Raw genomic sequence first — 26,818 nt, 5'->3', positions numbered from 1 at the left:
CGTGCAAACAAGTCATCTAACAATGCATTACAGAGGGGTCAAGAGCAGAGAGAACAGAAGGAAAGGCAGAAATAAAGGCCTGCTGGTTGGAAACAAGAGAGGTCTCAGGGCTTTACAAAGAAAATGTTTACATTCCAGAGACTCCGTGGGTTAATTAAATAACTGAGGTGTCCATTCTTTTATTTCCTAAATAGTGTGTGAGTGAAGGATTATGCCACCTCTGTAGCCGCTTCGTCTGTGTTCCTTCTTTGTCCCAGGCGGCCCCTCAGGTTGACCAGAAAGCCAAGTCTTACCCTTGGCAGTCCACAGAGTGAAGGCAGGTTTGAATGAAAACAAAATCCAAAGGCAGAGCATCTTGAACGGAGCTTTCATAGGTGGTATCATAACTTTTATGGGCTATGCCTAAAGTTTCCTTCAAATGAAAGTGGGGTGCGGGATGAGGATAAGACACTAGGCTGGTTGTGGGACAAGTTTTCGTATGTGGTTGGTCCCAAGTCACAGTATCCAAAGAGCATGGAATCTGTGAGTCATTAACAGCATTTCATAGTGAGGATTTAAACATAGACGTGGAACCCAGAGAGGGTACAGAGGTGTGAGAGTTGACTCAAAGATGGGCTGGTGAGTGTGAGTGTGAGTCTGAATTTGAAGCCTGTTGGAGAGCAGAGCCCACTCATAGTCACCAGACTCATGGCTCCTGGTTTTGGATGTCCATACAAAGGAGCTTAACCATGCACATCCCATCCTCCTGGTGTCCCTCAGGGCTCCAAATAGTACCTGTCCTGACAGCAGTCCTGGGGGAAACTAAGGGTGGGAATTCTTTGATCTAATGGGCTCAACTGTTTTTAAAACATTAGAAAACAAAATTTAAGATGAGCAAGTGAAATGTTTTGGGTAGCTATGCACTGACAAAGATGGAGCTAGTTCCAGCCATCATAAAATAACTAACCATTACTTTCTTCATACAACAATGACAGCTACCTAAGAACCATAATGAAAACTAATTAAATGCAATTAATAAATCCATATGCAAGAAAAACCCACCACAGCAGGACTGAAGTTCACTTTAGGGACTGCTGTCTTATTTACCATTCTTTTTTTTTCACAATAGAAAAAAAAAACCTCACTTTAAAAAAAATAAATTTTTCCCCATTATAAAATGAATACATTGTAATTATTGAACATTTTAGAAGTACTGGAAGAGAAAAGAAATAAATTAACCAGACATACCACACTATTAATACTTCAGTGTATTTCTGCTTCACCCCTTTTGTGTAATTTTATAAAATTTTTGTCAGATTTTAAATAGTCCTTCTGCATACGTAATTTTGAAAACTGATTTTTAAAATTTACCATTTCTATGTAAGCATTTTCCTATCTCCTTATAAACAGCTAATAAATACATTTTAATGGTTGCTTAATGTTCCAACAAGGGGATATTCCAGAGTTACTTAATGATACCTTTTTTCTTACAAGACATTAGGTGGTTTTTATTTTTTTGGTATTACAAATAATGTCATGGTATATATTTGAGGACATTTTCTATGTTTCAGATTACTTCCTGAGCCAGAATTACAGAAGTAGAATTTCAGGGTCAAAAGATATGAAAACATTTGACACTCTTGAGAGACACTCTCCTCATACTACCTTATAAAGGAGTTGATGCCATTTTCACTGCCACTAGCAACTAATCGAGCAAAACAGCGAAGTGACTAAGAATAGTCTATAGGGTTAGACCAGGATTTCTCAACCTTAGCACAATTGACCTTTTGGGCAGGATGATTCTTTATGGTGGAGAGTTGGCCTGTGCTGTGTGGGATGTTTAGCAGCATCTTGGGGATCTACCCACTAGATGCCAGCAGCGATCTCCAGTTGTGACGATGATAGAGGTCTCCAGACATTGCCAAATGTCCTGGAGAGATTGGCGGATGGAGTGGGTGGTGCCAAATCTCCCTTGGTTGAAACTTATGTGTTAGACACACTTCAACTTGCATTTGAGCTCTGGCTCATACTAATACATCAATGTGAGCAGATCACTTGATATCCTTGGCTTCTCATTTAGTTGCTGTAAACTAGAAATGATCACACTCAGCTCAGGGGTTGCTTGTGAAGATTAAGAGAACACATGTAAGGCATTTCACATAATGCTGGATACATGGTAAGAGATCGTAGCATTTACAATGAAGAGTATCATGTTGATGCTTCTACTGTCCCAGAAAAAGGCCTTTATATGATTAAAGGAGAGATGGCTACCTCCCTTGGTAAATCATTGATATTCACTTATTCATTCCAAGTATTTATTGAGTCCTTACTACATGCCAGGCATTGTTCTTGGCACTAAGAACACAGCAGTGAATAAAACACTGTCCTTTCCACATTCAAGTGGGGAGACAGACTAAATAAGATTGAAAAAAATGAATCATACGCTATGTTAGGAAAAGGGATAAGAATTGTTTGGGAGGTGGAGGAGGATAAAATTTTAGGTGAGACAGCTCAAGAAGTCACTATTGAGAAAGTAACACTTGAGTTAAGACCCAGTTTTGCCACATGTACACTGTAGCAACAGTAACCTAATCAGAGGGATTAGCAAGTGCAAAGGCCCTGATCAGGAACATGCCTAGAGTGTTCAAGGACTAACACATAGGCTACTGTGCCTGGAGAAGGCTGGGGAAAGAATGAAGATGGTGTGTTAATGGTTGGCTGGTGGCTTGATGATGGGCGTTGAGTGAGATGGGAAGCCATTCGATATGATGGTTTCAAATCCTTTAAAATAATTTCTGATAAGAAATCATGAAAGAAGCAACAGGTAATGTAAGACTGTCTATCCAAGGGAGGCAAACTATAAGCTAAGAGTGGAGAAATGAAGAAACCTGCTGCTTCTTATTGACAGGTCTTACCCAGCCAAGCTCTAGATCTTAACAATGTGGGAATTCCATTAGGGAATTAGGCAGGTCTCCATTAGGGAGACATAAGTGGTTCAAGTTAATGAAGACAGCTTATTGCAAGCATCTGGCATCATCATCCAAAAAGATGAGCTTGTTTTTATTCTGTGTGTGTGTGTGTGTGTGTGTGTGTATGTGTGTGTGTGGTGTGTGATGTCCATTCCCGTGGACATAAATTCTCTCCTAAGAATATGGAAGCCAACCCTCTTTCCTTTCTCTGTATCAGCAACAAGTCTTCTAAAGCATCCATGGAAGGTATGTCTGTTTCTCTTTTTTCTTGAAATGATTGGACAATAAAGTTTCAGAGTGAAGAACTGAGTCAATAACTAAAAAGAACTAAGTGGTATGAGGAGGGTTGAGGGCACTTAGTGTAGCTTGTTCTTATGGCTGTAGAGTAACTGGGCAATCACTGAAACAAATTTCCCCGTCTCTTGGGGGATTTGGAATGTTGATTTTCTTGGTAAGACTGTATCAGTAGTATGCATTTCTCTATTATGACTCAGATTTTAGGTGTATCCTTTATCCACATCAACAAGCATAAACACATGTTTGAATGTCTTTTTTCCCTTAGTCCAAGTTGATATTAATCAGAATTCATTTTAGATAAAAATCTTAACATGCACTTGAACTCAAAGGTGAGAGAGCATTTCGTTCCATTCTCATTTTATGGAATAACTCTCTTGCCAGTTCTAACTTGGCACCTTGACTCTTTTGCAAAAGATGGTTCTCAGAGTGAGGAACTTCTCAGACCCCCCTCCCCCCACCCCCTGGCTTGAAGGAAAGAGGGATCAGTTCCGTGGTGTTGCATAAGGTTTGCAGCATTTGAAGCAACTATGTGAATTTCGAACTTTTAAAACATCTCTTTACATTCTGAAAAGTGAAATAGTTTAATTCAATTCTACCTCCTGCTATTCATTTCAAGATTGTCACAGCAGGGTTTGCTGAGGGACCAAAGACAACTATGAACCCCTTAAAAGGCAGTTTTCTTGTGCAAACCTCACATAGGCAGATTGTTTGGGACTGCATTTATTCATTTCCCGGCATTCATTACCATACTTCATCTTGGATTAATTTCTTGACAATTCCAACCCATCGCTTTGTGAACACAATCCCAAAATGGGAATTGAGTCGTTGCCTCTGGCCCAGAGAGCAGCTTGCATCGAGCTACTTAGGATGGCAACGATCTGTGGTCCCTTGATCCAGTCGTCTGTCCCTTAGTCAGTAGCCCTCTGGCAGAGGCACCAGAGCTGTTGGGTGCCACCAGCCTGTCTGATGACTTTTAAGTCTCTCCTCCTCACTAATCAACCTGCCTTATCAAAATCTTGAACCTCGAATGTGAAGAACTGCTGGCTGTTTGTGTAGCTATAAATGCTCCTTCCGAACTGAACAGTTCCCACCCTTGTATTAGGCAGGTCTAAATGGCTACTCTTTGTTTCACTGCTGCTCTGGAAGTGGTACAGGAATACAGGTGATTTCAGTGGCTTCAGGAAACATCCAAAATAGTAGCGGGGTCATCTTTTGGTTTCATAGAATAGGGCCAGGTCTGTGATCATCTGCAGGGCCAGACCAGACATCAGGACTAGGAATGGAGTTGTGGCAAATGGCATAAAAGGATCCCTGAAACAAGAAGAGACAGATATGGGTTCAGCTGGCTCCTGCTTCATTAGATAGAGCTGCCCTCGTGGGTGCAGAAATATTAGACTTGAGCCAACTGAAAAACCCATCTATGCTATTTGTTTAGTATTATCTAATTAGACAATCTATACTTCTAGTATAGATCAAAACACAATATATTCTAATTTGCTGAATTCTGAAAGGAAAAAAAAATGGAATTCAAATATTTTGTACTACTGAAATCATGACCTGAATCATTACCACCAAGCCTGCCCACCTTAGCAAACACACACTCTGGGAGGGGAGAGAGGGTGCAGGATTCAATCAGTGAATGAGAACCAACTGATCAAAATAAGGACCAAAGCATAAAAAACGAACATCAAATAATTCTGTGCAGTAAACCCGACTAAAGCAGAATGATATCAATCCTCCTTTTCTCAATCAAAACTAGTCATTTTGGTAAATAAAATGAAATGATTTGGGGAAATGTAAGTCACTTTAGTGGAAATACAATATTCCCGTTTAGGAGTAACTCACATATAATCAGGTACGTGAGAGACAGTTGGGTTCAAAATGTCCTTTTGATTTGTAATAAATGAACATTGCATTATAATGAGAGTAGTGTCTAAACAGTTTTCCCCTTCTTGTGGTCCACACCAAAGATGAATAGCCTGGCTTAGGTACAGAGAAGCAGGCTCCAAAAACAGGGAAGTGAATGTGTCCTTCCTCTGGGAAAATGCTGGGAACCAAGAGGGCTTGTAAACATCAAGGGACAGGTATGTCTTTTTTTGCTCTTCACAGTTGAGGATCTGGAACATTCCAGGCTATCTCCAAAATTGGCAGCAAAAAAGGTTAACCAGCTGTAAAAGAATGGAAAAGGTATATCTAAAGGGACAAACTCTTTCATGCCCTAGGGATTCTTTGGGCTTTTGTGAGAGACTGTGTCCACCTCGCCCTCTCCTAGCCTGAGGGAGGGCCGCTGCTAGCCGGCGCTGGGGCTTTGAAGTAGGTCCATCGCTGCTTCTTGCCTTGTTTTCTAAACAAGTCCAAGTCAGAGACAGATCAAGATTGAGCTCAAATAGAGGATTTTTAGGCACGGGGGTAAACTCGAAATTTTCTGATTAGAGAAATGAGAACTAAGGCAAGAGAGTGCTAATGAAAGATTCCAGGCAAAAACATCAGGGCCTGTTGCCAGCTCACAGGCCGAACTTGGCAGACAGACAGTGGAGCTCTGACAGAGAGTTTCTCTGTGCATTTTAGAAGAAGGCAAAATGGATCTAAATGCAGCGAACCTATTGATTTATTCTCTTTGTACTGGACATGGCTTTTTATTAAAGAAAGCAGATATTCAATAGTGTTAACTAGTAATGGGAATTGACTTTTCACTAATTGCACAGACCTTGGCATTAATACACTTTAATGGAACCTGGGCTCTGCGTCCCTCAGATCAATCCTGAAGTTTTTCTCTAACTCTTTCTGGTCAAAGGACATGAACAGCATTGTAACTGAGGGAGACCTTTTTAAATCTTTCTTTCTTTCTTTCTTTTTTTTTTTTTTAATTCATGGGATGAATAGGCTGAGGGACTTCCTTTTATTCCAGAGGACTAGAGAGAGGGATAGTTCGTAGAAAATATCTAGAAACTGTAGTCTGAACTGACTGTAGAGTTTGGTGTCAGCTGTTTAGACTTCAGTTATGAATGCTGAAAAAGAGTTTGGCTCCCCACGCACCTGGCTGGGTCCTACCCTTGCTGGATTCTCTGAGCCAGAAGACTCATCACTTATTTATCACTCATTGTTGGATTTATTAAAAGTAAATAGAATCCCTGACAGATGCTGAGTTCATACACAGACCTGGAACCAGGGATGTGAGAATATACGTTGCTCTCACGAACCTCTAATAGAATCTGACCTCACCCAGAGGCAAAAGAACAGGGAATACCAGATCCTGCCAGGAAGGAGACCATTCCTGAAATTCCCACAATAGCAGATGTCCCATTTTCTAGGATTCGTTGCTAGATTCTTCCTCTGGCCAGGCAGGGCAAAGATGTCCTTCCAAGACAATGATGTTTCAAATCCAAACCATGAGACTGGAAGGTTCTCGAAGAGAATGTTTGTATATTATTCATCTTTGAATACAATGCCTAGAGTCAGAGTGGCAAACCCACTAATTCATGGTTTTACGTCCTTCTGGTTCTGTGGCATTAAGTGAACCAGGCTCTTTGAGCTGCTATATCTTTATCTAACTGGAAGAGAAAAAAAGGCGGGGGGGAGTAATTGAAACACATGCTTTGCAGAGTTGTGAGATTAAGTAAGGTATTTTATGTTAAGCTGTGACTCATTACATTCAAAGCTCATTTTTTAGCTCACTGAGGGCACATAGGAAGCTCCTGTGAATGACAGTTATGACTTCATCATCTTCGAATCCTTTGAATTCGACATTGCGCATGTGGTAATGTACAGTGAACGGCTTCATTCTTTGCTTTGCCTACTTTTGTGCCTGCTCTGTGACAGTCAGTGTCCTGCAATGTACAGACAGACACATTCCCTGGCTTCATGGAGCTTACAGTTCAGTGGGGATACAGGCAATAAGCAAATACATGAGTGATGAATGAGTCTACAGTCTAAAATGGAATTTAGGGGGCACCTGGGTGGCTCAGTGGGTTAAAGCCTCTGCCTTTGGCTTAGTTCATGATCTCAGGGTCCCGATCTCAGGGTCCTGGGATCAAACCCCGCATCAGACTCTCTGCTCAGCAGGGAGCCTGCTTCCTCCTCTCTCTCTCTCTCTCTCTCTCTGCCTGCCTCTCTGCCTACTTGTGATCTTTGTCTGTTATATAAATAAATAAAATCTTTAAAAATAAATAAATAAAATGGAATTTAGGATAATGATAAGTGCCCCGAAGGAAGTTAAGCAAGATAAAGGGGTAGGAAATGACTGTGTCTGTGACAGGAAAGAGAAGGATGGGGAAGGTGGAGGAGACCAGGGAGACAAATGAATAAATGGACAGAGGTTCCTTCAAGCACCTGTAAATGCACCTTTCCCAGCCTGTTTTAATTCCTCTCACCAGGTGCTAATTCAGTAACTTCTCTCCTTACCTGATGGATCTTTGTGCTATAGAGTTTCTCACTGTGTAGTGAGGTGACATAACTCCCATTATCCAAACCTTCTTACGCCTCGGATCCTATTCCCTAAAGTGTCCCCCACCTAAACCCAGGACTTCACCTCAGAAATGAAGACTACAGCCTGGGACTTCTACGACATATTTGCCTTCTGGGAGGGGACAGCTATGGATTGGAGATGTCTCCAACTTGGAAAGAGTCTTTGCTTTCTATTTGGCTCTGCAAAGGATCACAAAACTAGACTGCCATATTGAATTATTTTCAGCAGTAGAAATTCTTCGGTGCCCCATCTCAGACCAGGCTCTAATTTGGAAGTAATAACATTTGGACAAAGCTCAGATGCACTAAGTTGCTGCCGAGGGCTTGGTGGGTTTTGAGGTAATTGGTTTTACTCAGTTGCTGATGCTTCACTTGGACAAATGAGAAATCAAACTACAGCTCAGTTTGCAGAAAAGCCCACGTCAGCAGTTTATTCTGACTACTATTTCAGAGCTTGTTATGTTATTGGCAATAAAATGCAACTAATATACTGTTAATTAATATTGCATCCTACAGCTAATTTATCACATTATTAATCAGAGTGATAAAGCCAAGGAAAATGCGGCTCACCTTTAGTGTCTTTTCATCTCTTTCAAACACTGGTATTTATGCACAAATACATGTTTTGGTCAACACTGCCAAGTGTTTGGTTGTTCCTGGATGAGTGTATTCTATTTTCAAACAGTAACTTGCCCCTCAGGAATATTTTATTTAGCAAGACAGGACTTAAAGTGAAAGGGTAACCATTTCTGATCGTAACCTTGGCTTTGTGCTTCTAGTAATTATCCTTTAATTGCATTACCCTATTTGAAATAGAGTTGTAATTGGAAAAAAACAATTTGACATTCCCTGATGCTTACTCTGACATGCACTATTTGCTTTTTATTCAAATGTAAATTTTCTCCATAATACTATCAAAGAAAGAAAAAAAATTAAGCAAAATTGAAATGTCAGTTGCAATTTCTGACGTGCAGGCAGTGTCATTCATTCGTTGCTGTCTGGAAGGCAAGACTTTCGGTTCAGATGGAAAAAAAAATCAAGCTATGAAATTAGCATGCTCTGAGGAGAGGGAGAGATGGATGACAGAATCACAGATTTATCCCTTTGGGATACGTGTCCACTTTGCACAATGGCTTCAAAATATCAAACAAGCTGCCAGCTATAATTTTTGGATGAACAATCCTTTCTGCTTTATAACAAAAATATGTTTCTCCTTGAAACTGGAGGATAATAAACTTAACTCTAGACTTATTTCACCTTAGGCTTCTTGAGGGTGTATTCTTAATTTGGAGGATGTGATATGCGAAAGGCAGCCTCTAAAAAGGCTCCAGTGATTTCAGACTCCTGACAGTCACGCCCTTTTGTAATCTTTTCCCTTCGAGTGTGGGCTGGACCTTTTGACTCGTTTCTAATGAATAGAACATGGCAAAAGTAATGGGATGTCACTTCCAAGATTAGGTTACACAAAGTGCTGTGGCTTCTGTCTTGGGCATCTCTGTTTTGCCCTCTCATGCCCTCACTCTGAGAGAAGCCAACGGCCATGTTGAGCCTTGCTCTGTGGAGAAGCCATGTGGTAACCGAGGTCTCTGGCCAACAGCCAGCAGGAAATAGAGGCCCTCATCCAACAGCCCATGAGGAACCCAGTCTTGCCAACAGTATGGAAGTGAATCATTGCTCAGTTGAGCCTTCAGATGAGTCTGTGGCCCCAGACGACACCTGATGACAATCTCTGGAGAGACCTTAAGTCCCATGTATCCAGTTGAGTGACAACTGGATTCTGACCCACGGGGACAGTGAGGTAATAAGAATTTGTTATTTGGGGGCTCCTGGGTTGCTCAGTGGGTTAGGCCTCTGCCTTCGGCTCAGGTCATGATCCCAGGGTCCTGGGATCGAGCCCTGCATCGGGCTCTCTGCGCTGCGGGGAGCCTGCTTCCTCCTCTCTCTCTGCCTGCCTCTCTGCCTACTTGTGATCTCTGTCAGATAAATAAAGAAAAAACCTTTAAAAAAAAAAAAGAATTTGTTATTTGAAGCTGCTAAGTTTCATGGTAATTTGTTATATGGCAATAGATAACTAATATAGGAGAGGAGAGAGAGAATGGTTATTAAACAAACAAGTAATTGTAGATATGTTTGGCTTGCTATGTTATTTGGTAGGGAAAAACATGAACAATGACGGAGGAAAACAACAGCTATGTTATTTTCTTAGTATGTTCCCTTAAATAAGTCACATCACCTTTAATATGTGCCTCAGTGTTCTTATCTTTATAATAGGTATAATTTACTCACAAAACTTTTGTGAGTTGGAAATGAAATACCAAGTGCAAAAGCACTTAGAAAAGTTCTAAGTACTATACATATATGAAATGATTAGTATTAAAGCTTTTTGGTACATTCGACAAGAACCCTCTAGGACTTGAGGCATAGTAGAATGTCTCAGGAGACCTGGATTCTAATCCAGGATTTTCTACTGCATGGCTACATGACCTTGAGAAAGCCACTTATGCCCTATCATTTTCAATTTCCTGACACTGAGAGAAAGGGAAACAGAATAAGTAAGTTTTGATCAATAACAACAGCCTAAAAGCATAGGTATAGTAACTGGGACTCTGGTCAAAAGTAACCGAAATGCACCCTGAAATAGATTATCTCTAGGATCTGCTCTAGGGTTAAAAATATTGATTTTTAGGGGCACCTGGGTGGCTCAGTGGGTTAAGCCTCTGCCTTTGGCTCAGGTCATAATCTACAGGTCCTGGGATAGAGCCCCGCATCGGGCTCTCTCCTCGGCGGGGAGCCCGCTTCCTCCTCTCTCTCTCTCTCTCTGCCTGCCTCTCTGCCTACTTGTGATCTCTGTCAAATAAATAAAATCTTTTAAAAAAAAAATATATATATATATATATAGATTTTTAGTATTTGTTTGGGTTTTGCTAGGTTCCCCACAGAATGTGATTGAAATTTTCCTTCACTAGGACATTTATGTGTTAGGATGAGTGCAAAAAATACATTTCTTGAGAGCATGATTAGCTAAGCGAATCAATTACTGAGCAAAGGTATTAGAACAATGAGGTCTAAATGCTGGGCATGACAGAGTTGACTACTAGTGCTGACTTCCAGTAATCTGATTCTTCATTCAAACCACCAAACATTTACTTTCATGGAGAAGTGGTGCCTTTATTTCAGGGGTTCTTTATTCATAGACACTTGAAGTCCGAATTTTGCAGCTCTGAACTTAATGGTATCATAGGGCCGGGGCAAGCCCTTGCATGACCCTGAACATAAGTGTTTCCTACTTGCCTCCCCTCCTCACTTGCTTCATCCTTGTCTTGGCCCAAGTGTTATTTCCTTTGATCCCACCAAACATAAGCGACAGCACTACCCCTTTTCTTACAGGCAGAGTAGAAAGTTGCCTAACCAGAGAGCTCTGAAGATCCTATGAAAGTCTCCTTGACCACACCATCTTCCTCATTGGCTTTCACCATAACCCATAGTCAAAGCTTTGGGTCACTTCCTCATGTAAGAAGGTATTGGGGCAAGTATATACTGGATTTGGAGACAAGGATATGGGTTGACATTTAGAGTCTGGCAGGAAATAACCTGGTGCGGGGCGTGGGATTTAGGCAAAAATTCTTGTGTGTCAGAAGTTAATGAATTAATCCAGTCCTGACTTTTCTCCTCTGTAAAGTAAGGAAGAGCATAACTGCCCTCACTTCCTGATGATTTGTGGATTGGGTGAAATACTAATTGCAAAATTAGTTTGAAATTTGAAACATAGTGTGTGACTGCTTCCTGTGATCATTAAGGGTTAACACATTGTTCTCTTTGTCAGCAGTGATGAGGTCATCTGTTCAATCCTTAGGACACTGAAAAGAAGGGGAAAAGGTTCAGTAAGTTCTTACTGATGAGCACAGCGTAAGGGACAGGTATATGAATCAGGACCCTTAGATCAAAAGTGAAAGAAGTCCAACCCAGAATAGTTTAGGACAAAGAGTGGGCATCACACACAATCTAGAGTAGAATGAGGGTGGAATTAGTCCTCAGGGAAAATTGGAAAAGGACTCAATTTCAACCAAGACTTGACCTTTCTCCTGGGGTGGCGCCCTTCTCTGCTGGATAGACTGTCTTCTTCCAGGGGCTGGGAACCTGGTTGATGGGTGCTCCCACTCTTCAAATTCTGTTGCTTCCACCACTCGGAGGAGGCGTATGCTCTCCTTAGTTTCAGCTCTAAGCAATTCAGGGAAGGCTGCTGATTGGCTTGGCAGAGGTGCCCAGTAGAGAACTGAGGCCAGGGAGGCAGAATCCCCAGGGGAACACATAAAAGCTGCCTTTCCCAAAGGAGAGGAAACATCTGGCAACCAACCCGCAGAATGTCCTCTGCCGTGAGACCCTAACCCGGTGGCCGGGCTACCACACACGGTCACTCTGGTTGTATAGAGTGCCCAGCACAATAGCCCCACTGGCCTGGGGGAGAAAACTAAATGCCAGCCAGCTGTATGAAAGCACTTCATTTCTCAAGGAAATATACCCCCAAGAGGTAGCCGCAAAATCTATCTTGCCAAATGTTTATCTTCTATAAGAGGGCGTGGCAAAATTCCACTGGGAGAAAGGATATGCGCATGCCAGAGAAGCCCTTCTGTGTCGGAGCCTATGAGTGCAAGGCTCTGGCCTGGGGTGAGCCATAATTCCACCCTCCCATTTTCATACTGATGTAACAGATTGGGAAACTCCACTCAGCCACTAATATGAATGGGAGAACTATCAGTTAGGAGTTAGTTCTCTCTTCATATATCAGAGAAATGATTGTCCTCCCAATGTTGTTGGAGGCATATTCCAAATTGTCTGAGTTGCTAATGTAGGAGGACCCCAGTCACTTTGGTCACCGCTAGCCAGGATGATGACATGGCACCAAACCCACTTCATCCCTCTTGGTTTAATGCTCCTGGGTTTATCCTCCTCAAGCCCACAGTCTTTCACCTGCTCTCCACTGCCTGCATCCCCTCATCTGGGCACCCAAAGCCCCTCACACTATGGCCAAATTCTGCCTTTCCAGGTCTGTCTCCCCTGTCTCCCCGGTCTCCCCTATCCAACTCGGTCTCCCCTCCAAGTCTGTGTGTGGGCCTTTCCACTACCCAGAATGTGCTGCCTTTTGCAACCTTTCCTATTTGTCCTTTAAGAAGCCTTTTCTGACTCCCCCGAGAAGAAATGTCTTCTCCTCTGACTCCCAGAACTGATGGTTTGTACTTCCTTAGGGCATTTACCACACTCTGTCTTAAGTAGTGTTTGTACTTGTTATGTCCCATTCTTCCAGGGAAAAGATCCTTGAAAGAAAAAATTTTTAAAATGGTGGTGGCAAATATGTAGATTTCTTTCTTCCTTTTTCTTTTTCTTTAGGAAGATTTTATTTATTTACTTGAGAGAGAGTGAGAGAGAGATAGAGGACAAGCATGGAGAGGGGCAGAAGGAAAGGGAGAAGCAGACTCCCCGTGGAGCAGGGAGCCCGATGCAGGACGTGATCTCAGGACTTTGGATCATGACCCGAGCCTCAGGCAGATGCTTAACTGACTAGCCACCCAGGTGCCCCAAATACATAGATTTCTTACTATGGGCTGACACCACTGCCTATTTGTTTTAAAGATTTTGACTTATTTTTCTGACAGAGAGAGAGAGAGAGAGAATATAAGCAGGGGGAGTGGGAGAGGGAGAATCAGACTCCCCACTGAGCAGAGAGACCAATGTGGGCTCCATCCCAGGACCCTTGGATCATAACCTGAGCTGAAGGCAGGTGCTTAATGATGGAGCCACCCAGGCGCCCCACCACTGCCTATATGAAATTATTTAATCCTCAGTACAGGTGAAAAATTTTTTACAGATGAACAATTGAGACCCACCGAGGTTTCATAACTTGCCCGAGGTCACACAGCTGAGTCAGGATTTGAACTCAGGTCCTGCACCTCCTTAATCCAGGCTCCTGAGCACTACTACTCCACTTCTCATGAAGGCACAGGTGCATTTCCTGCAAGTCCAACAAAGCTCCTTCCAAGACAATGTATTTAATTTTTATTTCTAATCTTGTATTCTTTTCTTAAAGAGGCCCTTAAGACTGTATTAACTTCAGGTTGTAGAAAACCATCTTGCTCATCTTTGAATCCTCCTAAATCTTGCTTCGTAAGCCTGATGGGAACATTTACCGGGCAATCTCAGCGGTGTCGCTGGATCCTTCCCACAACCTGAAAATCAGGCCTGGTCATTCCTGCATTTACAGATGGGAAAACTGACCTCAGAGACTGATTGATTCTGCTTAAGGCCACCAAGCTAGTAAGTGATGGAGCTGGAGCTGAAACCAGGGTTTCTGATCCCATATATCATGCTTCCTCTACTAAGGTATTTGCTGCCTGTGGGTTCTGAAAGCCTTTCCAGTGCTTCGTGGATGTCACTCCTCACCCCCGCCCCACGCAGACCCATTTGAAGAGCACTCCATCACAGCCAACAATTATCTAAATTGAAGTTGTCCATCCTGCCTTTTAAGTTCTTCTCCAGATAATGAACCTTTTCAACCAACACAGGGTGCTTGATGTTAATCACACAGAGAAATGCAACTCAATCTGTTCACCTTTGAATAGATAGAGCCTAAAAGGTAGAGGAAGTGCATTTAACTTCCAAGCCCTCATCTTGATAATTTCTTTGGGGGAACTTCTTCAACTGCCTATATTCCAGAGCCTTTCAAAGCCCTCAAGCAATTGCTAAATGATAATAGAAATATGTTTGCCTGCATCTAGACATTTTTTGGTAAGTAGCCCATAATTTATCATTCTGCATTATAACAGAAAGCCTGGAGAATTATATAGAAGGCTTCGGCTTTTCCAGCTGATATGTAAATATATTCCCAAAGCAGAGGACACCTGGATCCTGTTAGTAATGTCTAAACACTGACCCTGGAGAAATCACTATGTCCAGTCATATCTACGGACGCACCAACTGTAAGCGTCGTGCAGAGAAATACCTCCACCAGCAAGGCCCTTGTCTTCTTTCCCAGATGGAGGCTGTCCGTGGGAGAAAGGTAAACAGAAGCAGTGGGTAAGAACTCAGTCTGCGGAGTTAGGTCAGCCTGGGTGTGACTCCAGCTTCACACTCTGGGTGTGACTTACCTGCTGTGTGGTTTACGAAAATTGCTTAGCTCCGTTCATTGATTCCACAAATGCTCACTGAGTAATCAGAGGGTGGCCAGTGTTGTAGGTACTGAGACAGAAGAAGGAACAAAACAGAACTACCTCATCGAGTTTTCATGTGTCTGCAAAATGGAAATAATTGAATCACCTACCTTCGATGGCCGTGTAAGTATTACAACACAGTGTGGGGCTGGGCTTATACTTATTACTACAAAAATTAATGATCTTTTACTTCGATTCTGGATTTTCAAAACATCTCAGAGTGGTTCATGTGATAATCTTTGGACCCTTTCCAAATTCTGTTTTTCAGAAAATTTTTGAGGGGTTTCCCTTGATGGGGCCTGATAATAAATAGTTTTGGGGGCTTCAGGCCATGTGGGTGGGAACCGAGGCATGAGGTGGGGCCACGGGAGGGGTGAAGTACATTGGGCAAATCCAGCCATGGTCAGAATTTGCAAGGTGGCCTTGGCCTAGATACTCCCAGGAGCTTCTCACTTTGGGTTCTGCATGGAAGGGATTGCGCTGATATTATTTTACCTCTGGAGTGTCTGTCTACCCAGAACACTATTATAAAATTTCAAAAGAAGCACTTAACCTAAATCCCTGATGTGGCTCACATTCGTTTTGTTTCCTCTTGCCCTCTGGGTCTCAGTGGTGGAGGGCTGAGTTGGGTAGCCCAGCTGAGAGATGCACACTTCTGCCCAGGTCTGGGTACCTGTGCTCTCTCTTGCAAGAGAGAATGTGCCACGTGAGCAGGCGGGGGGGGGGGGTGGCTGGGTGGGGGGTGGGGTTGGGCAAAGGTATTTGGTAACAACTCCTCTGTTCTGTTCTTTAATAATAATTATTTTAGCTGATTGACTGTTTGCTCTGTACCAAACAGTGAGCTGAGCAAAGGTGTTTGCACATATCATCTCACTGAATGATCACAACTGAATGAAGTCCCTCCAGACTACCCCCACTCCATGAAATTATGCCCATTTTAAGATGCAAAAAATGAGGGTCATGGTTGTCAAGAGAATTGACGAAGACCTTTAATGTTTGACCACAGACCCAAGCCTCATCTGCTATACGAGAGTGGATACAAACCATTAGCATCAACAGCTTCTACCAGCTTTTTGTATAGCTGTATTTTTTTGATTAGAGTGTTCCATACAGGAAATTTGAAAACTGTGCAACATATGATAGAAAAAAAGAAAAATAACATCCAACCAAAGATAAATTCTCTTAGTATTTTGAAGTACCTGTTTTTCTGCTTCTTCTTTTATTTTTTTATTTGACAGACAGATTTCACAAGTAGGCAGAGAGACAGGCAGAAAGCGAGAGGAGAAAGCAGGCTCCCTGCAGAGCAGAGCAGGGGGGGGTGGGGGGGATGGGGGAGTGGGGTGGTGGGGTGGGTGGGGGTGGGGGTAGGGGGTGGAGGGGGGTGGGGGGGGGTGTGCTCAATCCCAGAACCCTGGGATTATGACCTGAGCTGAAGGCAGAGGCTTTAACCCACTGAGTCACCCAGGCGCCCCTTCATTTTGTTTTTTAACAATTTGAGGTTGTCCTGTTTACCTTGTTCTGTACTCTGCCTTAAAAAAATTTAACTTCATGAACATTGCCCCATGTCATTAAAATTTTTCCACCCAACCTATTTGGTTAAATATTTATAATACATAAATATTATACCATTAGTTATTCAACAGTTTTCCTCTTGTTGGAAAATAAGTCTGCAAATTTTGCTGTTTTAAGTGTGATGAGCATCATTGTACAAAATTTCTTTTTTTACGCCCTCAATGGCAGCCATATTTGTCATTTAGAGGTGATTTCCTCCTGGGAGAAGTGTCATCATTTACATCTTCTGGTTGTTTAATCATGATGACCTTCACGGGTCATTGGAGCTGACACAGTGTACCTGTTGGGAGTAGATACAGCTGGGCCTGGGGGTGTGAGTACCCAGACCAAAGGCCAACAGCAGGCAAAGTGACAGGACCCGCAGCCACTCCCCTTTGTCTATTCTGGGCTCAGTTGGTTAAGGATTTCCCAGAAATAGGAGGGATGAGCAAAGGGGAGAGAGCACGGAGAGCTGATGTGTGGCTGCTTTCCTGCACCTCTCAGAGCTCACCACTGGCTGCCACAGAACCGGGTCCCCTTGGCATCTGTCTTTGACACCTGTAGCTCTTGCCTCCTGGGGCCCAGGCTCTGGACACTGCACTTCTTGTGGCCCCAAGACATTGCCTTCCTTTGGCAGCAGATTCTCACCTACCAAAGAAAAAACAGAGGACAACAAACAAAACACTTTCTTTTATTCTTTTTCCTCTTCATTTCCAAAACCTAGTTCTTACTTGGTCAAACTCCCTTTCCTAATTCAAAGAAAGGAGGGGATTAACTTCTTTTATTGGAGGCAGTGAGGGGAAAGGAAAAAAGGAAAGAAAGTTGAAATACATCTGGTAGACCATACGACCAGTTTATCTCCAGCTTCCTGCTTTCCCCAGTGTAACTATTTAATATTTTAAAATATGTTATTCAACAAAATGGATTGAATGTGTAGTATGTGCCAAGTGTTGTTCTTAATGCAACAGGAGATAGAAATGACCAAGGCTCATCTTAAAAGAAAATTTCATGTAACTCTGCTCTGATCGGCTGATTTTTCAGAACTGTAGAACATTGCCATTTACTGAACATCTGTATTAGGTTCTGAAGCAGGCACATTTAATCCTCACAACATTGCTATCCTGTAGGTACCACTGTTCACGTCTTACGTGTGGGGAAAACTGAATCCTCTAGAAACCAAGTAACTTATGCAAAGTCATAGAGCCAGGAAGGAATAGAGACAGTATTCAAATTCAGGTTTTTCTAACGCCAAAACCTATGTTCTTTTCTCTGGATTGTACAAATACTTATAATTGAAGTGTTGACTGGTTCTAGAATATTCCACTACAATCTACTTCAATAAAATATTTGATTTCCAGCTGAAATAACAACTTATATAAAAATGAAATGGTTGAGAAAGAAAATTTTTCTTTTCTCCATATAATATTTAGAAGAAATATTTTCCCCCCAAAGGGTTTAAGCAAATGGTGCTCAAGCAAATGGAACTCCAATTTAACCTTAAGAAATTTTGTTTCTAAATTGTATACTTTGTCCAAAGCAGGTTGGAGGACGTTTCACTGGAAGTTTGTAGTAAAACATCGCCCTCTTATGGGCATATGGGCATCATACATTGGAGATGGATACAAAGGATTTAAACGTCAGAACGAAAGTAAAATTATGTGCCCAGTGATATAATGAAAAGCTGTTTTTATCGTTTATCAGGTGTATATTTTATTCTACAAAGACTCCTCAGAATGGAGGCCAAAAGACATTCTGGCACCGGCCAAGCAATCATTTTCCATCCATTTTTATGGAGTTGTCTGAATGCTGGCGACTACAGGACACACCTTAAGGAAACTATAATACCTGACTAGAATCGTAACTATATTAACAAGCCATAATAATGCCTAAACCATCAGAATCAAATAGTTCCAATGAATCCTGTATAGGAAGTTCACATTTATAAGTTAAATGGAAAACAAATACATACAGCAAATATAGGTCAGCATTTGAACTTTGGAGTCAAGTAGACCCATGTGATTCACTTCTCTTTCATCTATGAAGTATGTGACCTTAGGCAAGTTACTGAATTATTTCAGCTTCAGTTTCTTGATTTGTTAAATCATAATTAGAAAAGTAGCAGCTTAAGTGAAATAAGCTTAAGTGAAATAAGCCAGGCAAGGACAATATTTCATGATTAACACTTATAGGTGGAATCAAACAAACAAAAAGTCAAAACTCTTGGAAACAGAGCATGGAAAAGTGGTTACCAGGAGCTGGGCGAGGGCGGTGGGAGTGGTAGGGGGACTGGTGTACAGGGGAAATACGGAGAGGTTGGTAAGAGGATACAAACTTTCAATTTATATGATGAATAAGGCCTCAGCATCTAACATAAAATAGGGTGACTATAATTGCTAATACTGTACTGTGTAATTGAAAAAGAAAAAGTGGCAGCTAAGTAGGACAGGTGGAAAGGTGAAATGAGAGAATGCCTATCAAGGATAGCATGTTGCTAAGAGTTAGACTCATTAAGTATAAAATGGTACTATATTATAAGGTCTGTCCCAATTCTTAATTGTATAGAATCAGTTCTTTTAGATTCGAAGCCCAAAAGTAAAAAAAAAAAAAAAAAAAAAGCAGCCCAAAAGTCAACAAGATAAAAGTATAAGAACAGGGTTTTTTTTGTTTTGTTTTGTTTTTTGTTTTTTCCTGAACTGTGTTTATTTTTACCCAAGTTTTGGCGAATAGCAAAGGTTTAACAACTAAATATGTCTCTAAATTATACAAATGTTGAGCTGCGTGGAGAGCTAAGCTGAGGGGACGTGGGGTGCTTCTCCCCTCAAACCCTGTGTAAAAATCACTTACCAAATGCTTTCTCATTTGGACCCAGACTCCAATTCCAGAGTCTTGAAGCTAGATCTCCTAGGCAGAGCAGTACTAAAGCAGTAAGAAAGCATTTCAATTTGGATAACTTACTTGCATGTGGAAACGGGGAATGGACTGTCTGTCAGACTAGACTTCTGTCCAGCCTGCCTTCATTTCAGTCCTTTCTCAGTGTTATTCCAGGTTTGGACTGTGCTGGAAAGACACCTGTATTATTATTATTTTTAAAAGATTTTGTTTATTTATTTGACAGAGAGAGATCACAAGCAGGCAGAGAGAGGGGAAGCAGGCTCCTCGCCAAGCAGAGAGCCCGATGTGGGACTTGATCCCAGGACCCTGAGATCGTGAGCCCAGTGGAAGGCAGAGGCCCAACCCACTGAGCCACCCAGGTGGCCCAAGACACTTTATTATATAGGCTGCGGTCCAATGAATTTGTAAATACTGTGCCTACCAAAGGATTTAACACTGAAAAAATTAAGGCAACCTTGGGAAATTCTAAAACAGTCACTTTTCACTTCTGGGATGTAGGTGGCCAGGAGAAATTCAGGCTACTGTGGAAATCATATGCCAGATGCACGGACGGCATTGTGTTTGTTGTAGACCCTGTTGATGTTGAAAGAATGGGAGAAGCTACAACTGAACTTCATAACATAACCAGGGTATCAGAAAATCAGAGAGTCCCCATACTTGGAGCTGCTAACAAACAAGACCTGAGGAATTCACTGTCTCTGTTGGAAATGGAGAAATTCTATGGGTGAATTGAGCTCATCAATTCCCTAGTATTTGCAGCTCACCTGTGCAATCATAGGAGATGGACTAAAGGAGGAATTGAGAAATGACATGATATGATAATTGAAGAAAAATGTTGCGGCAACAGAAAAAGATGAGCTGAATTGTGATCCTTTTCATATCTGTGTGGAGTAGGTTTTCTCTGGCTTGATGTTGACAAATGCAAGAGTGCCTGCAGCCTGCTTTGCCTGCCTGCCCTCCTGGATGCTGAGAAAGCATCCAGGAGGGTTTTGTTGAACAATCAGATGCTCAACTCTTTTGTCTTGTGGAAGATGAGTAAATGTGGTGCTTCTTAAAATGGTCTCTTCTCCTTACCCAACAAATCCTACCATTCTAAGGAAGCCAAGCATGGATACTAAATTGGCCAGAAAACAGTTATGGAAATTGGACCTCAAGTTAGTGAAATAAGATTTTGAAGAAAGAAAATAAATAAATAAATTATACAAATGTTAGAGGTTTATATTTTTCAAAGGAAATATCCCTACAAAAATATTTTGGAACCAAACTAAAAACAAAACAAAAAACCAAAAACCTGAGAAATATGCCAATCTGTGAAATTTATGACAAAGATAATCTATGCTTTGTTTTATTTAATTTCAAAACTGAAAAAAAGTTTTTAAAAAATATATCAGTATAGATTATATATATATATAAAAAAGCAAGCATCCAAATATCTCTATCATAAGTGATTTAGAATATCCAGCTTTCTAAAATACCAGTATCAGAAGGTCACTGTACATTTTGTTTTTTGGCACTATTTTCATTGGAAGGGACACACAGAAAAGGCTGAACTGTGTCTTGTTCCCCTTCCCTGGTAAAACCACTGCCTCACATTCTCTACTTCAACACATAGAATTAAGTGCCCTGCTCAGTGCAGAATGGAAGAACTGGAGCTGTTAACGCTTAAATTTCACTTTGCTAGAAATGTATTATAAATCACTAATTTGAGGCAACAATATATCTTTAATTGCTTGAGAAGTCAATTAACTCAGATTCAGCTATTAAACATTTCTGATCATTTAACCTAGGAAGGAGTTCTAACTACCAGACATAAGGTTACAGAGAAAACGCATCAGGTTTACAAACAATTCTCAAACATTTTAAGTGCCTTAAAAGCAAGTAATACCGGGGCACCTGGGTGGCTCAGTGGGTTAAATCCTCTGCCTTCGGCTCAGGTCATGATCTCAGGGTCCTGGGATCAAGTCCCACATAGGGCTCTCCGCTCAGCGGGGAGCCTGCTTCCCTTCCTCTCTCTCTGCTTGCCTCTCTGCCTACTTGTGATCTCTGTCTGTTAAATAAATAAAAATATTAAAAAAAAAAAGCAAGTAATACCAACCGAAACACCGTGTTGTCTTCATGAAAAGCCTCTCATTTTTTATTATGGAATTTCAGACCCTAGTGGCAAATTACCATAGTCCGCGCTACATTCATCCTTCAAAGGAGGTTGTGTTAAGGTCCATGGGAACTGGAGAGTGAGCCGCTTCTGCACGAATCTGGAGGAGGAATAAAGATGTGGCTGTAGGTCACAGCTACTTGTGCTCCTTCTTCAAAATGCACGGACATTCCGAGGGCATGCGTTTCAAACAGGCCATTTTACCCTTGAGCTCTGGTGGTTTTGATCCTGGTATGAAGTTAACTCTCCTTCTGGTCACTACTTTATTCACTTAATGGGCAATGATGGGGAAAAAAGTGAAAATGACTGACTCATGTGACTCAATATCCGAGACTGACTTCAGACATAGCCGGATCCAGGTCCCCAAATCCTGCCTGTCTGTGGCTTCTGATTTTACCTATGTTGCTTTCACTCTAAGGTCGATTCTTAAGTGGTGTTTGGACAAGCCACCAACAGGTCCAGTTCTTTATCTGTAACATTAGAAACTCTCACTAAAAAATAAGTATCTCTTCTTCTCTGGGCCCAGCAATGCTGCCATTTATTGGCTTTGATCGGCTCAGCAGATCATGTATTCACCCTTGAAACAATCACTAAATTTGGGGAGATGCTGCACTCTCAAAGGCCAGGATTTGGAGATGTGCCCACCCCTGGAATCACAAAGTGAGGTCGATGCCACCTGAACACAGGCTGAGAGTACTAGGGTGGTTGCTCAAAGGCACATTTTGGTGCCGACACCAAAATGACAATGACAGACAAAAGGAGAATGAAAAAAAACCAAAGCGTATTCAAGAATGTTCCAAGGATGGGGCGCCTGGGTGGCTCAGTGGGTTAAGCCTCTGCCTTCAGCTCAGGTCATGATCCCAGGGTCCTGGGATCGAACCCAGCATCGGGTTCTCTGCTCAGCAGGGAAGCAGGGAGCCTGCTTCCTCTCCTCTCTCTCTGCCTGCCTCTCTGCCTACTTGTGATCTCTGTGTCAAATAAATAAATAAAATCTTAAAAAAAAAAAAAAAAAAAAAAGAATGTTCCAAGGAGGGCACCTGGGTGGCTCAGTTGGTTAAGCAACTGCCTTCAGCTCAGGTCAGGATCCTGGAGTTCCAGGACGGAGTCCCACATCAGGCTCCCTGCTGAGCAGGGATCTGCTTCTCCCCACGGACCCTCTCTCCTCTCATGCTCTTTCTCTCAAATAAATAAATAAATAAAATCTTAAAAAAAAAAAAAGTTCCGAGGAGGAGCTAAATGGATATGATAATACGGATAGTAGAAAGGAGTGGAAATGATTGAGTTAACATATTCACGGACTCACTGAAAGCCAGAGATATAGGAAAAAAAAAAAATCTAATGAAGGAAATCACACTCTGATTTAGAGCCAGGATCTTTCTGGGAAACAATTTGGAATAGAGATTAACTGGGTTATTGTATTAACCAGGGTTCTCCAGAGAAATGAAAGAAGGTGTATGTGTATAGATTTAAAGAGACAGGGAGAGACACACAGAAAGGCACACACAGATTTTTTAGGGAACTGGTTCGCATGATTGTGGGGCTGGCAAGTCCAAAATGTGTAAGGAAGAGTTGACGATGCAGCTTGAGTCTGAAGGCAGTCCAGAGGCAGAACTCATTCTTCTTTGGGGTTCATCAATCTTTTTAAAACCTCCAATTGGTTGGATGATGGCCACTCCCATTATGGAAGGTAATCTGCTTAACTAAAAGTCGGATGTGTATGTTAATCAGATCTAAATACCTTCATAGCAATCTAGAATGATGTTTGATGAAAAACTGGATACCATCGTCTACCTGAGGTGCCACAGAAAATCAACCATCCCAGTAACCCACTTGAATTCTGAGGGATCTCCACACTGAGCCAGAAGGGAGTTGGCCTCCCAATGCTGAAGTCAAACCCCAGGCCAATTAAACCAGGTATCTGGGAGTGAGGCCCAGATAAAGGTATATATTTTTTTTTATGTTCTACCGGTTACTCCTATGTGCATCCAAAGCTGAGTATCACCCTTGTAGAGCAGTGGTTCCTCAAGCTTGGTTTCCAGACTAGCCATTTCAACCTCACCTACAAACCTTACCTACAAATGTGATAGAAATGCAAATTGTCCCTACTCCAGACTTAACTAAAGCAGAAACTGGGTTCAACCCTAGCACTGCAGACTGTGGTTTAACAAGCCCTTCAGGTGATTCTGATGGTTGCACAAATTTGAGAAACACCAGATTAGAGTTCTCCAGTGACACAATGTTAACACATGCAGTAGTATAACACTACACCTCCACTCTCACGTCTCTTAATCAGAAGAGTAGGGGTTGGGGCACCTGGGTGGCTCAGTGGGTTAAAGCCTCTGCCTTAGGCTTAGGACATGATCCCAAGGTCCTAGGATCAAACCTCACATCAGGCTCTCTGCCCAGTGCGGAGCCACTTCCTTTCCCCTCTCTCTGCCTGCCTTTCTGCCTACTTGTGATCTGTCAAATAAATAAAATCTTAAAAAAAAAAAAAAAAAAAAAGAAGAGTAAGGGTCTGTTAGTAAGCCTCCTCGAATGAAAGAACTCATTAAGCTTTTCTTAAGTAATCGAGTGTTTGTTACAAGGATACATAATGAAAATTATGGAATCTTGACTTTGTGGCTAGGTTTTACCAAGTGGGTTTTTACAAGATACAACAGACTAAGGAATCTGACAGCAGCTCTGACAGCTTCCAGAGCTATTGCCTCCCAAGTGTTAGGTCTAGAACCCTAGCATGCCTTAGCAATGGTCTTTTCATCTCCCCTTGTACAAACCGCTGAATTCTTTCTCCTCTACCTTGTCTAAAATTTTGAGAGCATCTGGTTGGTTCCAACTCTTTCATCACTTAGTGATGATGTTCCCTTAACTTGTAAGCTTTGCTGGGCAAACTGGCTTCCTTTGGTTCAGGTCTCTTACCAAGGTCAACCAGTTGGGACCAGGGGAAAACAAAATGCAGAGTAACAATCTCCTAGGGCCATTTCCTTTCCTAAAGGTCTGAGGGCCCTAACCTGGGCTGTGGGTATGTCACACATTGGGAAGGTTGGTCTGTTAGGTATGTTTAGCTGTTCTCTGACCCTTAAATCTATGTGAAGTTCTTTGATACAAAAAGACATCAAGGACAAATTAAGCATTTATTCAACTCTAACTTTTGGGGATGAGTTGGAAACTTTTACTGAAAAGCTTTGGGAATGTTTCCCTTTCACTATTTGCTATAGGTAAGTCTTATGGCCAAATTTAGAAAAGCCATAAGCTATATATTATGGAAAATCATCTTATTTGCATGCACCACATTGTAGGGCCCATATTTTATGCAGAAGGGCTCTTTCCATAGTCCCCTTCACTAAGTCATAAATGACGAAAGCATGTTGGTAATTTTACCAAAAAGGTAAAAAAATTCCAAAAAAGCCACCTCAAGTGATCAAGTTTTCTCCAGATCATCAGACTGGCCCTCCAGGTTTTCTTTTAATAGCTGATCTAGGAGCATCTGGGTGGCCCAGTAGGTTAAGCATCTGACTATTGGTTTCAGCTCAGTCATGAGATGGAGCCCTCTGTCAGGCTCCTTGCTCAGTGCTCTGCTTGAGAACCCCTCTCTCTCTCTCCCTCTGCCCCTTTCCCTGCTGGTGGGAGGACTTGCACCGTGCTTTCTAATAAATAATAAATAAAACCTTAATGACTGGTCTGATTTCACTATACTAAGCTGAACTGAAAAATGGGAAAGTTCAGTCCAAATGAAAAGGTTAACTAACCTCTGGGAAAGCACGAGTTTGTTACTTGAAAACGCTTAATGATGCCAGAATTCACTGAATATTCCCGAACTGTTTTACCTCTCAACGTCAAGATTAAATTTGTACTTCACCAAAAAACTGGCAGAACTCACTCACATGGTACCAGTATTGCCACCATTACTTGATCTTATGCTACCAACTAACTGATTCAATTAAAAAAAAAAACAAACAAACAAAAACTAAATACTACCTTGAAGTCTAAATCACAAACTTGGGCTACCAAAATATAATTAAAACCAAAATTTAATGTGTATTTCCGAAGTTGTTTAATGTGACTGATTCGTTGTTGGTAACAAAGGGATACTTACAGAGACAGTATTTACCTGCTGAATTGTTTCCTTTTATTGGCCGTATGCTTCCATCCTGGTTTTAGAGAAGTTCTCTTAAAGAACAAACATTCTGCAACTCTGACCCGGGTGTAGTTTTCATATTATTTTATTAAAGAAGCGTGCCCTTGCCTCAAAGTGTGTCTCTGAACAAAGAACTGAGTAAAAGAAGGATCATCCAGAGTGTTTACAATGAAAACCATGCATTAGCTAACAAAGTTGGGAGTACTGGAGGGCTTTGGACATTCTAAAAGTATTTGTAAGCATTTTACTTTTGATAAGGCCATTTATCTCAAAACCATAGCTGAAGATTATGGCCAACTCTTTAATAAAACAGTTGTCTGCTTGCAGTGATATGAAATAAGAAAACTGAAGTTTTAAAATCATTAAGTGTCTTACAAAGAAATTTTTCCCTCATGGCTTTAAGGGGAAAAAAATTAATACACTTAGTTTAAGTGCCATTGATAGGGCTGTGATTAAATACTTTCAAACTGCACTTCAAGATGCAGTATTACTAACTCAACTGAGTTAGTAACATTTTATCTGGTAAATCTCCTTCATCTTCGCAGTCAACCCTCACAACTATGCCATTACAAATCATCTAAAAATTGGGGGTATAAATTCTATAGGAATTTATTATGCCTTTCAAACTAAACATTCAATGGAGTGTTTGATGATTTCTAAGTAGATAAAAGCGTTATTTTCTCCAAGTCTCTCAACTTTATAAAAATAAGTGAAATCCAGAAGTCCCCGTGCGTATTTTCCTATCCTCCCTTATACTCCTAAAAAAAGAAACCTGGCTGAGTCCTGCTGGGTGAGACCTAAGAATGTTACAAAGAGAAACCTTTCTACTTCCAGGGTTCTTTAAAAGATCCCACTTCAATGTAATTACCCGTGTTCACAGTTTAATTTAGAAGTAAAGAGATTAAGCATTAAGTAGCAGCAGCGGAGCTTACTTACATCCAGATACCAGCAGATGTCAGCAAAAACTAAGGCAGTGCCACAAGACGTCGGCCAAGGACCTTACGCTATTTCTTTCAGGGTACTCGCAATGTAAACAGAAAATCTCCAATTACCTGCACATTGTTCCCAAACACATCGTTCCCAGGCCCAGGATAGGTGGGGAGGAGAGGCCACAGTGGATCCATCTGCCTTTTCAGCACAGCAACAGCTCTTTCAAAGAACTGAGCTGCCCAGATTT

The 26,818-nt window shown here is 41.6% G+C and overlaps 1 pseudogene; it reads left to right on the top strand.

Moving 5' to 3' along the window:
* The window catches only part of LOC116599849, a 43,679-nt pseudogene extending 23,403 nt beyond the window's left edge, over window positions 1-20,276 (top strand).
* Window positions 20,277-26,818: the final 6,542 nt, after the last annotated feature.

This window comes from Mustela erminea, chromosome 9 (assembly GCF_009829155.1).
Source record: "Mustela erminea isolate mMusErm1 chromosome 9, mMusErm1.Pri, whole genome shotgun sequence".
Taxonomy (NCBI): Eukaryota; Metazoa; Chordata; class Mammalia; order Carnivora; family Mustelidae; genus Mustela; species Mustela erminea.
This window is presented reverse-complemented; position numbering and strand designations above follow the sequence as displayed.